The following is an 11191-nucleotide window of genomic DNA, read 5'->3' as shown; positions in this document are numbered from 1 at the left end:
TATTGTCCCCTTTAAATATCTTAGGATCCACTTCACAACTTCCCAATGAGTTTTACTAGGACACTTCATATAGTGACTAACCACGCCAACAACTTATGAAATATCAAGCTAGTGCCCACCATAGCATACATAATACTACCCACGGCACTAAAATAAGGAACACGGGACATATGCTCCTCCTCCTTCTCAGTTTTCAGTAATAATTTATCTGAAAGTTTAAAGTGTTTCACTAAATGTGTACTTACAGATTTTGCCAACTACATATTAAAACGTGTCATGATCTTCTCAATATATTTCTTCTGAGATAAACGTAAAAATCCTGCAATCCTATACGCAAAATCTCCATACCTAATATTTTCTTTGCAGCACCTAAATCTTTTATCTCAAATTCAACATTTAATCGCCTTTTCAGCACATCAATATCAGACATATTCTTAGCTGCTATCAGCATATCATCAAAATATAAAAGTAGATAAATCAAAAAACCATTCTCCAATCTCCTAAAGTAAACGCAGCTATTCATCTGACTTTTTGTGTAGTCTTGACTAGCCATGAAAGCATCAAAACGTTTATACCACTGCCTAGGATACTGTTTTAGCCCAGACAATGATTTCTTCAACAAGCAAACATGATCTTCCTTACCTGGAATAGCAAATCCCCCTAGTTGCCTTATGTAAATCTACTCCTCTAACTCACCGTGAAGGAATACAGTTTTCACATCTAGTTGCTCTAACTCGAGATCTTGCGAAGCAACTAATGCAAGTAAAACACAAATAAAAGTATGTCTTACCACAGAAGAGAACACCTCATTACAATCAATGCCCTCACATTGTGTATACCCCTTTCGCCACAAGTCTCGCCTTATACCTTGCTGCCTCGACACCAGGAATGCCTTCTTTCCGTTTAGAGACCCATTTACTTCCGACAATCTTTTGGCTCTTAGGTACATTGACCAGTTCCCATATTTGATTTCGATGGAGTGTTTACATCTCTTCACTCATAGCCCTTAACCACTGCAACGATTCCGAACTAGCCATCACCTCAGAGTAAGACGAAGGCTCATCTGTCTCCACCTCATCACCTACAGTCAATAAATAAGCAATATATTATAACCATAACGTATCAATGATTTAATTTGCCTTCTCTGTCTATCTACTACTATAATGTGCTACGGCTTTGCTGGTTGTTCATTATCACCGACTTCAGGAAATGCAGCCTCATTTGCAGTCTCAACTTCTGTTACCTTCAAGATCTCCGGAGTCTCCACCTGAAGCTCCACCCCACTAATAACACCATGATTTGTCTTCTCTGCTGGTTATGTCTCATAACTCCTCTATTAAAGCATTGTAGTCTCGTCAAATATCACATCTCTGTTGATTAAAAAATGGGGTGATCTGGGATCAGTGCACCATAGTCGGTAGCATTTCACCCCATGTGCATAATCCAGAAATATGCACTTCTTCACCCTCAGCTCAAGCTAACCATCACTTGCATGAGCATACGCAAGACATCCGAATATATGTAATCTGGAGTAATCAACAGGTTTCCCCAACCATACTTCCTCAGGAATCTTCCACTCGATAGCAAATGATGGAGATCGATTAATTAGATAACATGCCATGTTCACTGCTTCTGCCCAAAATTCATTGCCAAGTCCTACATGCGAAAGCATGCATCGGGCTTGCTTAAGCAAAGTTATGTTCTTTTGTTCTGCCACGCCATTCTACTGTGGTGTCCTAGGTACTGTGCGGTGTCTTACAATACATTATTTCTCACAAAACTCGGTAAAATCTTTACCATAAAACTCCATGCCATTATCAGTTTTCAAGCACTTGATTTGTTTATCTGATTACTTCTCAATCAATGCCTTAAATTTCTTGAACCGATCAAATACATCATATTTGTGCTTTAGAAAGTATACCAATACCTTTCTCGAATAGTCATTGATAAATGTCAGCATATATCGGGCACCTCCTTTTGAAGGAATCAAGACGGGCCCCAAACGTCTGAATGAATATATTCAATTGGTCGTTTGGTCAAACGAACATCTATAGTAAACTTAACTCAGTGCTGCTTTCCAAAGATGTAGTGCTCACATAAGTCAAGCTTCCCTGTCTTTTGACCTTTCAACAACCCCCTTTCACTCAGCATTGTATACTTGCCTCACTCATGTGCCCCAAACACATATGCCATAATTGAGTCAAGTTAGAGTCTGACTCATCTGATGAAATTGCAGCGGTTCCAATCACGGTCTCTCTCAGTAGATGATAGAGAGTATTCACTTTATTTCCCTTCATAACTATCATGGCACCTCAAGAGTGTTGGAGAAAACCTCCTTGTGTGTTTTGAAGCTGACAAAACATTTCCATCAGTTTAGTCTAAATACTTGCAGACTCTCTTGTCAAACTCTAAAGACCGCCGGACCACCAGACTCAAGATTCAAAGTCTACCATTTTTAACAGTTTCTAGACCGTCAAAGAAGACTCATCCAAGATTGAGTATTTCTTTGAGGATTTGATTCTATCAACTAAAAAATATATCTCGGCTGGATATAACATCTCGGAATCCATTATTCGTCTTCATATTAAATCGGGTAATTTAGATCCATTGATTGGCGAAGCAAACTTGGAAGGTTTTACTTATGGAAACCTAGATCCTAATTGTATGGGCGAGCAGGATTGGTGGGCTATCGTCATGTTGCTTTAATAACTCGAAATCTCCCTAATTGATTTTGTCCAACGGGTAGACTGGAAGAGCTCCTTTGGAAAGTGCCAATAGTTATGAAGGCATGGAGGAGTATATAAGGAAGATGTTCCAGTTATTCGAGTGTGTGCGTGATAGAAAAATTTCAAAATCTGAAACTCCTTGTTCTTGGCCAATTCATTTGTTGAGCGTAAACTTATACTCAAAAGAGAGTTTATACATTTGTGAGACCTTGAGGAAGTGTAGCGGAGTCTCTACACTGTGGAATCAAGGACGTGATACTGTAATGACTCTTTTGATTCATAGTGAAATCCAGCCAATGAGCTGTTAGTGCGGGAGAGTGGACGTAGGCTTGGATTAAGCCGAACCACTATAAACCATGTGTTCTTATTCTTTTCCCTAAACTATTTTACTTTATTCGTAACTTTATTTAATTATTAGAGTCTTGTTTCTATTTCAAAGTCTACCGTTAAACAGACTCAGATTAAAAGTAAAGTTTTACACTATTCTTCGCAAAAGTTTATTTTCGCACATATTCACCCCCCTCTAGGTGTTCATACTAACATTCACAATTGGTATTAGAGCATGTGTACTCATTTAAATTCAAGTGTTTTTACTTCAGAGTTAACGATCCATGGCTAGTATGTTGGCTCTAGGTTTGGTTGAAGGGCAAAGCAATACCAGATCACCTTACTTTGATGGAAAGGATTACAATATATGGAAAAACAAGATGAAGGCATTCCTAAGATCAAAAGATCCTCTAGAATGGGATGTGGTAGACAAATGAATTATTCCTAAAGCTACAACAGTCTTAGAAAGGGGAAAAGAAGCCGTTGAGTCCAGCGAGATGACTCAAGAAGAAATAACCAAGAGATAAGCTCTTGATGCAAAAGCAATTTATTTTTTATATTGTGCATTATCTCCCACTGAATATAACAGAATATCTTATTGTGAAACAGTTAAAGAAGTCTGGGATAGATTGCACATCACCTATGAAGGAACCGATTGAGTGAAAGAAACTAGAATCAATATTCTGCTCGGTCAATATGAAGCATTCGAGATGAAACCAGGAGAATCTATCACTGACATGTTTAGTCGTTTTACAGAAATCGTGAATGGTCTTGGAATCACATAAGGACTTCAATAAGGGAGACACAAATGATCATGCCACTATTTGTTGACGATTTGGTTGGCACTCTTCAGTCTTATAAAGAGGAGCAAATCAATGAAGTTAAAGATCCGAAAGGTAAAAAAATCTACTACATTAAAATCTAATGATGATTCTGATGTTACAGATTCATAAGATGATATGAACGATGAAGAGCTTGCTCTTATGATAAGAAGGTTCAGAAAACTGAACAAAAGGGAAGAAAATTCAATTGGAAGAAATAAAATTCTCAAAAGTCTCAAAATAAATCAGTTGAGGATGATGAATCCAATAAAGATGTGATTTGTTTTGAATGCAAGAAAAGGGACACATCGGACCCAACTATCTCTTCTCAAGAAAAAGAAAGGGAAAGCTGAGAAATACATAAAAGCTCTCAAAGCAAAAACTTGGAGTGATACCAAGTGTGAAGAGAGTGATGATGATTATGCTAATATCTATCTAATGGCACAATCAGAATCAGATTTAGATTCTGAGACAGACTCGAACTCAGATAGTGAAATTGAGGTAAGTAATTTAAAAATTCCTACTAAAGTCTCTAAATTTATTGATGAATTGTGTCTTAGTCTCAAAATCTCTCTCAAGAGGATTTCCGAACTAAAAAAAAAAAAAAAAAAAAAAAAATTCTGCACTGAAGCAACAGGAGATTGTTTGGAAAGAAAAAGGTCGAAAATTTAGATAAAAGTGTTATTATTTTGAAAGAAAATGCACTTTTGAAAAATGTCATTTCAAATGTTTCAAAAAGGTATTCTATAGGATCTGAGAAATTAGAAAAGATTCTCTCGGCACAAAGACCTTACTTTAACAAATCGGGTTTAGGAATGACCGCTGAAATCATTCCTTTAACTGATTTTCCTAAAGTAAATGAAAGAATTAAACAAAGACTGACAAAAGATTATTATAAAAATCATTTCCAAAAAGTCTTTGTAAAACCTGTAGGCCGTAGTATTCTCAAATGTTCTAAGTGCAACAGCTTAGAACATTTTGAGAAAGAATGTCCATGGTTTGGAAACCTGTTAATAAGGTTTTGATAAAGACTGTATATTGCACTAACTCCATTGGACCCAAAAAAGTATAGGTACCAAAGAAAGCATGAGTTTCTTTTTTAAATGCAGGTTACTATCAAGAAAAATGTTAAATGGTACTTGGATAGTGGATGCTCAAGACATATGACAGGAGACTCAAGTTGTTTCATAAAGATTATACAAGTTAATGGTGGAAAATTTTCTTTTAGAAGAAATATCAAAGGTAGGATTGTGGGATACGGAACCGTAAAAATTGGAAGTCTCACAATCAGTAACATTTCCTTAGTGGAAGGACTCAACTATAACTTGCTAAGTATTAGTCAACCGTGCGACACAGTTACAAAATCAACTTTCAAGAAGGAACATGTTCGAAAACCAGTAAAGACTCCTCTCGGACATTCACGAGGCGAAGACATGGGAATATACGGATAAGTACACTAATGGTGCCATAAGTTGGAGGTAATAAATATTGCCTAGTAATAGTGGATGATTATTCACGATTCATTTGGGTATTTTCCTGGCAAGTAAGTCCGAAATATTTTCTTATTTTATAAAATTTGCTAAGAAAGTTCAAAATAAGAAAGGGTATGCTATTTCAAGTATACGGACAGACCATGGAGGTGAATTTGAAAATCAAGACTTTACTAAATTCTGTGATGAATCTGGTTTTCAACATGTGTTCTCTCACCATACACTCCAGAACAGAATGGAGTTGTGGAAAGGAAGAATAGATCATTGCAAGAAATGACTAGAACACTTTTAATTGAAAGTAACATTTTCTCTCTTTTTGGGCTAAAGCAGTTTTTACAGCGTGTTATATTATTAATAGAGTCTTCTTAAAGCCTATTCAGGAGAAAACTCCCTATGAGTTGTTCAAGGAGGGAAAGAAGTCAATTGTTTCTTATTTTCATGTGTTTGGATGCAAATGTTTTATATTGAAAAATGCAAATGATCGAATTGGTAAGTTTGAAGAGAAATCAAACGAAGGCATCTTCCTTAGATATTCAACCACTAGCAAAGCTCACAGAGTATACAACAAAAAGACTCAATTTGTGGAGGAATCGATGAATGTCAAATTTCAAGACTTTATACAAAATTAATCGATTCAGACTCAATATGAAGAATTCGAACCTGCTCCAAACTCTACAAAGTCTAAATCTCCAAAAGCAGCTCGGACTTTAGAAGACCAAAGAACGAATGATCGTTGAAGAATCAAATGAAGAAAAAGATCAACGGTCGACAAACTAACTAGCAGCTGGAAGCACAAGTCTAGTCATCCCCAAGAACTCATTATTAGTGACATTAGTGAAGGAATTCGTACAAGATCCAAAAGGCGTGAAGAGTCTAGTGCTGTGGCTCTTATTTCTGAAATACAACCCAAGAGCATAGAAGAAGCTTTAATTGATGAAAGCTAAATTGAAGTTATGTAAGAAGAACTCAGGCAATTTAGTATCAATGATGTTTGGGAATTGACTCCTAAACCAAAAGGTAAATCCATCATTAGAGCTAAATGGGTTTTCAAAAACAAAATGAACGAGAAATAAAAAGTTATAAAGAACAAAGCAAGAAGAAGGGATAGACGATGATGAGACTTACGCACCGAGCAAGGTTAGAAGAAATTAGATTATTACTTGCTTTTGCTTGTTATAAGAATTTTAGGTTATTCCAAATGGACGCCAAAAGCGCTTTCCTAAATTGATTTATCCAAGAGGAAGTCTATGTGGAACAACCTCCCGGTTTTGAAGACCCAAGGAGACCAGACTCTGTATTCAGATTGAAAAAGACGCTATACAATTTAAAGCAAGCACCTCGAGCTTGGTACAACAGGTTAAGTAAGTTTTTAATTAAAAATGGCTTTGTTAAAGGTAAAGTAGATACTACCTTGTTTATCAAAAAAGAAAGCAAAAACTTTTTACTTGTTCAAATCTATGTTGATGACATTATTTTTGGATCACCTAACGAAAATCTGTGCAATAAATTCTCTAAAACTATGCAGGATGAGTTTGAAATGAGTATGATGGGTGAACTATCCTTCTTTCTCAGACTTCAAGTAAAACAATTGAAGGAATGAACTTTTATCCACCAAGAAAAATATGCTAAAGAACTCGTTAAAAATTTTGGCTTGGAGAATTGCAAAAAAACTAATATACCAATGTCAAGTTCCTCGAAGCTGGACAAAGATGAAGGAGGACAGAAAATTGACCAAAAGCTATACAGGGAGCATCATTGGTTCACTTCTTTATCTTACTGCTTCTAGACCTGACATTTTGTTTAGTGTTTGTATTTGTGCTAGATTTCAATCAGATCCCAAAGAATCTCATTTAAGTGCTGCAAAACGTATCATCAAATACGTTGCATCAACTTCTAATTTGGGTCTGTGGTATCCTAAAAAAAGAGATTTTACACTCCTTGGATATTCAAACACAGATCTAGCAGGATGTAGAGTTGATGGAAAGAATGCCTCGGGCACTTGTCAATTACTTGGGAACAGGACAGTATCTTGGTTTTCAAGAAAGTAAAATACGGTAGCTCTTTCAACAGCAAAAGTAGAGTATCTAGCTCTTGGAAGTTGTTGTTCTCAAATTTTGTGGATAAAATAATAGCTAAGAGACTTTGGAATTGAAGACTCAAGCACTGAGATCAAATGTGATAACACCAGCGTGATTAATCTCACCAAGAATCCAATTTTTCATTCAAGAGCAAAGCATATAGAGATTCGACATCATTTTAGTAGAGACCATGTTCAAAATGGAGAAGTCTTGATCCAATTTATAGACTCAAAGAATCAGTTGGCATATATTTTTACAAAACCACTGGAGAAAAGTCAATTTGAGCTTATTCATTCCAGACTCAATATCTTAAAGTCTGAATAAGTTCAGACTTAGGGTTAAAAGTCTAAAGATATTCAAACTTAGAAGATCAAAATTCACGATTGTAAGTTATTTCTATTTTAGAAATTTATCTTACAGATAAAATCTCGAAAAGGTACGTTCATCTATTAATTTGTAATTGATTGATGTTATCTTCCCCAGTTTTCGTGATTATTGCAATCATTCATTTTCGAAAAAGAAGTTATCTTTTGACGGTTATCCATTTTTCAAAAAGGCGGTTATTTTTTGAAAATGCATTTTCTATTTTTCCTTTTACGACGTTCCGTATGCCTCTTTTCGATTGCCTTATAAACTAATCGTCTTCCTCACAAATCCTAAAAGCACAGAATTTTACTTACTTTTACTCTCTAGTTTAATCTTCAAAGTTCGCACCTTTCTCGCGAATCAAGTTTGAAATCTCTCAAAGACTGTGAGAATGGCTTCCCAAAGAAAGTCCTCAAGGATCGCGAACAGGGGACCACAACATTCTCAACCGGGTCAATCTCCTCAAGCTAGACCTCATGATATTGATCATAGAGCGGAGGAAGAAATCACTGAAGACGTAGAACCCGTAAGAACTCAAAAGCCTGCTTTTATCTTTAAACTCTACTCTGCCTTGAAGAAGGGAGGCACTCACTTGAACTATACTGATGCATTTTTGAAAGAGAAATGGTATCGAAATGAAACCCACTTTTTACGTACAATGGAACTATTGGGAATTGCTCCTGCAGGGTCAACAGAACAAGCATTTACGAATATTCCAAGTGATCCACGTGTTGAAGGTTTTAGTCAGCCTGATGGGAATGATGATGAGAAAATGTACACTCATTTTAAGCCTAGAATGAGTGTTGCGGAAAATATAAAAAGCAAAAGGACAAACTTGTTTCGTTAAGATAAAGACAAGCGACTTTACTCTAAGTTGCTAAAGCGGGGAGTGATCAATCCAAGAAGTGTGGACTTTGATTTCCTTGATTCTTTGAATATGAAGTTGCAAGATAAATTCACTCTTTTTCAACTTGAACAATTTTGCTCTAAAGTAACGGTGGCTCATCCAGAACTTACGACGTACTTCTATTCTAATCTAAGTTTCTTGGATTCGAATAGATTTTCTTTTAGTGTTCGAGACCAGGACTACATTGTTGATATGGACACATTGGCAGATGTGATTGGAGTAGAGCGATGGGCATTCCAATCAATTAGTGTGTATGTTGATCATGCGACGGTAGAGCTTGTTTGAGATGGAATGGCTGAAGGAAAAATTTCTTACTGGAGGATGAATGCCTTAAATATTTTGCTCCACAAGATTGTGATCAATTGCCTCAGACCCAAATTGATTTCGAAGACCGATGTCTCCAACTCAGAAGCAAAGTTGATGTATGCCATCAACATTGGGAAAAAGTTCTCTCTGCCTCACACATTCATGTTTCATATGTATAGAACGATGGTGAAAGACAAATGCCAACTTCCTTACTCAGCGCTTGTTACAAAGTTATTCAGACACTTCAATGTTCAGCCTCCTAAGATTCTCTGTGTTCGTACTTGTGATCACATGGTGGTGGGACCGAAAATGGTTTCCAAAATGCATCTGAAGGAATTGAACAAAGCTTTGGAGTGATTTAAGGAGAAAACCCTGGTCAAGACTCACCAAGTTTCTTCAGCTACAAAATGGAAAGGGAAAGAGCAATTGATTGCTCCATCAAAGAAAAGAAGAGCACTCATCTTGGAGGATGAAGAAGATGAGGATGATATCACCATTTCCGCTTTTGCATTGAGAAACTTACATCGTTCCGTTCCAGAGATTGAGGAGAGAGAGGATCAAAACAGAGAAGAGTCGGAGCAAAGGAGTGAAGAGAGAGAATCGTTGAGAAAATAAGCAAAGGAAGAAAGGACTGCAGAAGAAGAAGAGGGCAGAGGTGAACAAGAAGAGACAGAGCATGAAGAGTACTTCTCACCACCTGAAGGCAATGAAACAGGGGGAGTTGCTGAGAAAAGAGGTACCTCTTCAATTGCTTTTAGTGAAGATGTTAGTCGTTCACCTTTAGATCCAGAAGACATCTATGCCTCTCAATTTCCTGAGGAAGGTCATGAGGTTTCATCTCCCAAATCTGGATACTCATGCTGACTTGCCATCATCTGCAAACACTCCTCAAACTGATCATGTACAGGCAAGCACTCAGATTAATAATTCAACAGACTTTCGAAGACTGCTTGACATTCTTATGGAGATGTGAGGCCAAATTTATGCCCTAGGATGCGAAGGTCAAGCCTCTTCGTTTCCGTGCATGGTCAAATTCATGCCCTTGCTCTTCAAGTTCAAGGAAATGCCAAGGGTGAAGAAGTGGCTTAATTGAAGGAGGATTTGAAAAAGCTAGAAGGAATTGTCCAGTCGATGGGAGATTTTCAAATTACTCGCGTTCCAAAACAATCTTAATTTCATTTTCTTTTCATCTCTACCTTTTTAATGTTGCCAAAAGGGGGAGATGGTTGTGTTTCCTGTGGATGCAGATGTATTACTATCTTTACTAAGCTAATTATCTTTTATGAGATACCCATGTGTGCTTGAGTATTGTCTTGCAGGTCAAAAATATCCAAATCTGCAGGAAAATTTTGTGACCATAAAAAAAGGGGAGATTGTTGGAGAAAACCTCCTTGCATGTTTTGAAGCTGACAAAACATTTCCATCAGTCTAGTCTAAAGACTTGCAAACTCTCTAGTCAAAGTTTGAAGACCGCTGGACTACCAAACTCAAGATTCAAAGTTTACCCTCATTGACAGTTTCTAGACCGTCGAAGAAGACTTATCCAAGATTGAGTATTTCTTTGAGGATTTTATTCTATCGACTAAAGAAGATCTCTCGGCTGGATATAGCATCTCAGAATCTATTATTCATCTTGATATTAAATTGGGTAATTTAGATCCGTTGATTGGCGAAGCAAATTTGGAAGGTTTTACTTATGGAAACCTAAATCATAATTGTATGGGCGAGCAGGATTGGTGGGCTATAGTCATGTTCCTTTAATAACTCGAAATCTCCCTAATTGATTATGTCCAATGGGTAGATTGGAAGAACTTATTTGGAAAGTGCCAATGATTATGAAGGCATGGAGGAGTATATAAGGAAGATGTTACAGTTATTCGAGTGTATACATGATAGAAAAATTCCAAAGTCTGAAGCTCCTCGTTCTTGGCCAATTCATTTGTTGAGCATAAACTTGTACTCAAAAGAGAGTTTATACATTTGTGAGATCTTGAGAAAGTGTAGCAGAGTCTCTACACTGTGGAATCAAGGACATGATACTGTAACGACTCTTTTGATTCATAGTGAAATCCAGCCGGTGGGCTGTTAGTGCGGGAGAGTGGACGTATGCTTGGATTAAGCCGAACCACTATAAACCTTGTGTTCTTATTCTCTTCCCTAAACTCTTTTA

The sequence above is a fragment of the Eucalyptus grandis genome, chromosome 1 (genome assembly GCF_016545825.1).
Source record: "Eucalyptus grandis isolate ANBG69807.140 chromosome 1, ASM1654582v1, whole genome shotgun sequence".
Lineage (NCBI taxonomy): Eukaryota > Viridiplantae > Streptophyta > Magnoliopsida > Myrtales > Myrtaceae > Eucalyptus > Eucalyptus grandis.
This window is presented reverse-complemented; position numbering follows the sequence as displayed.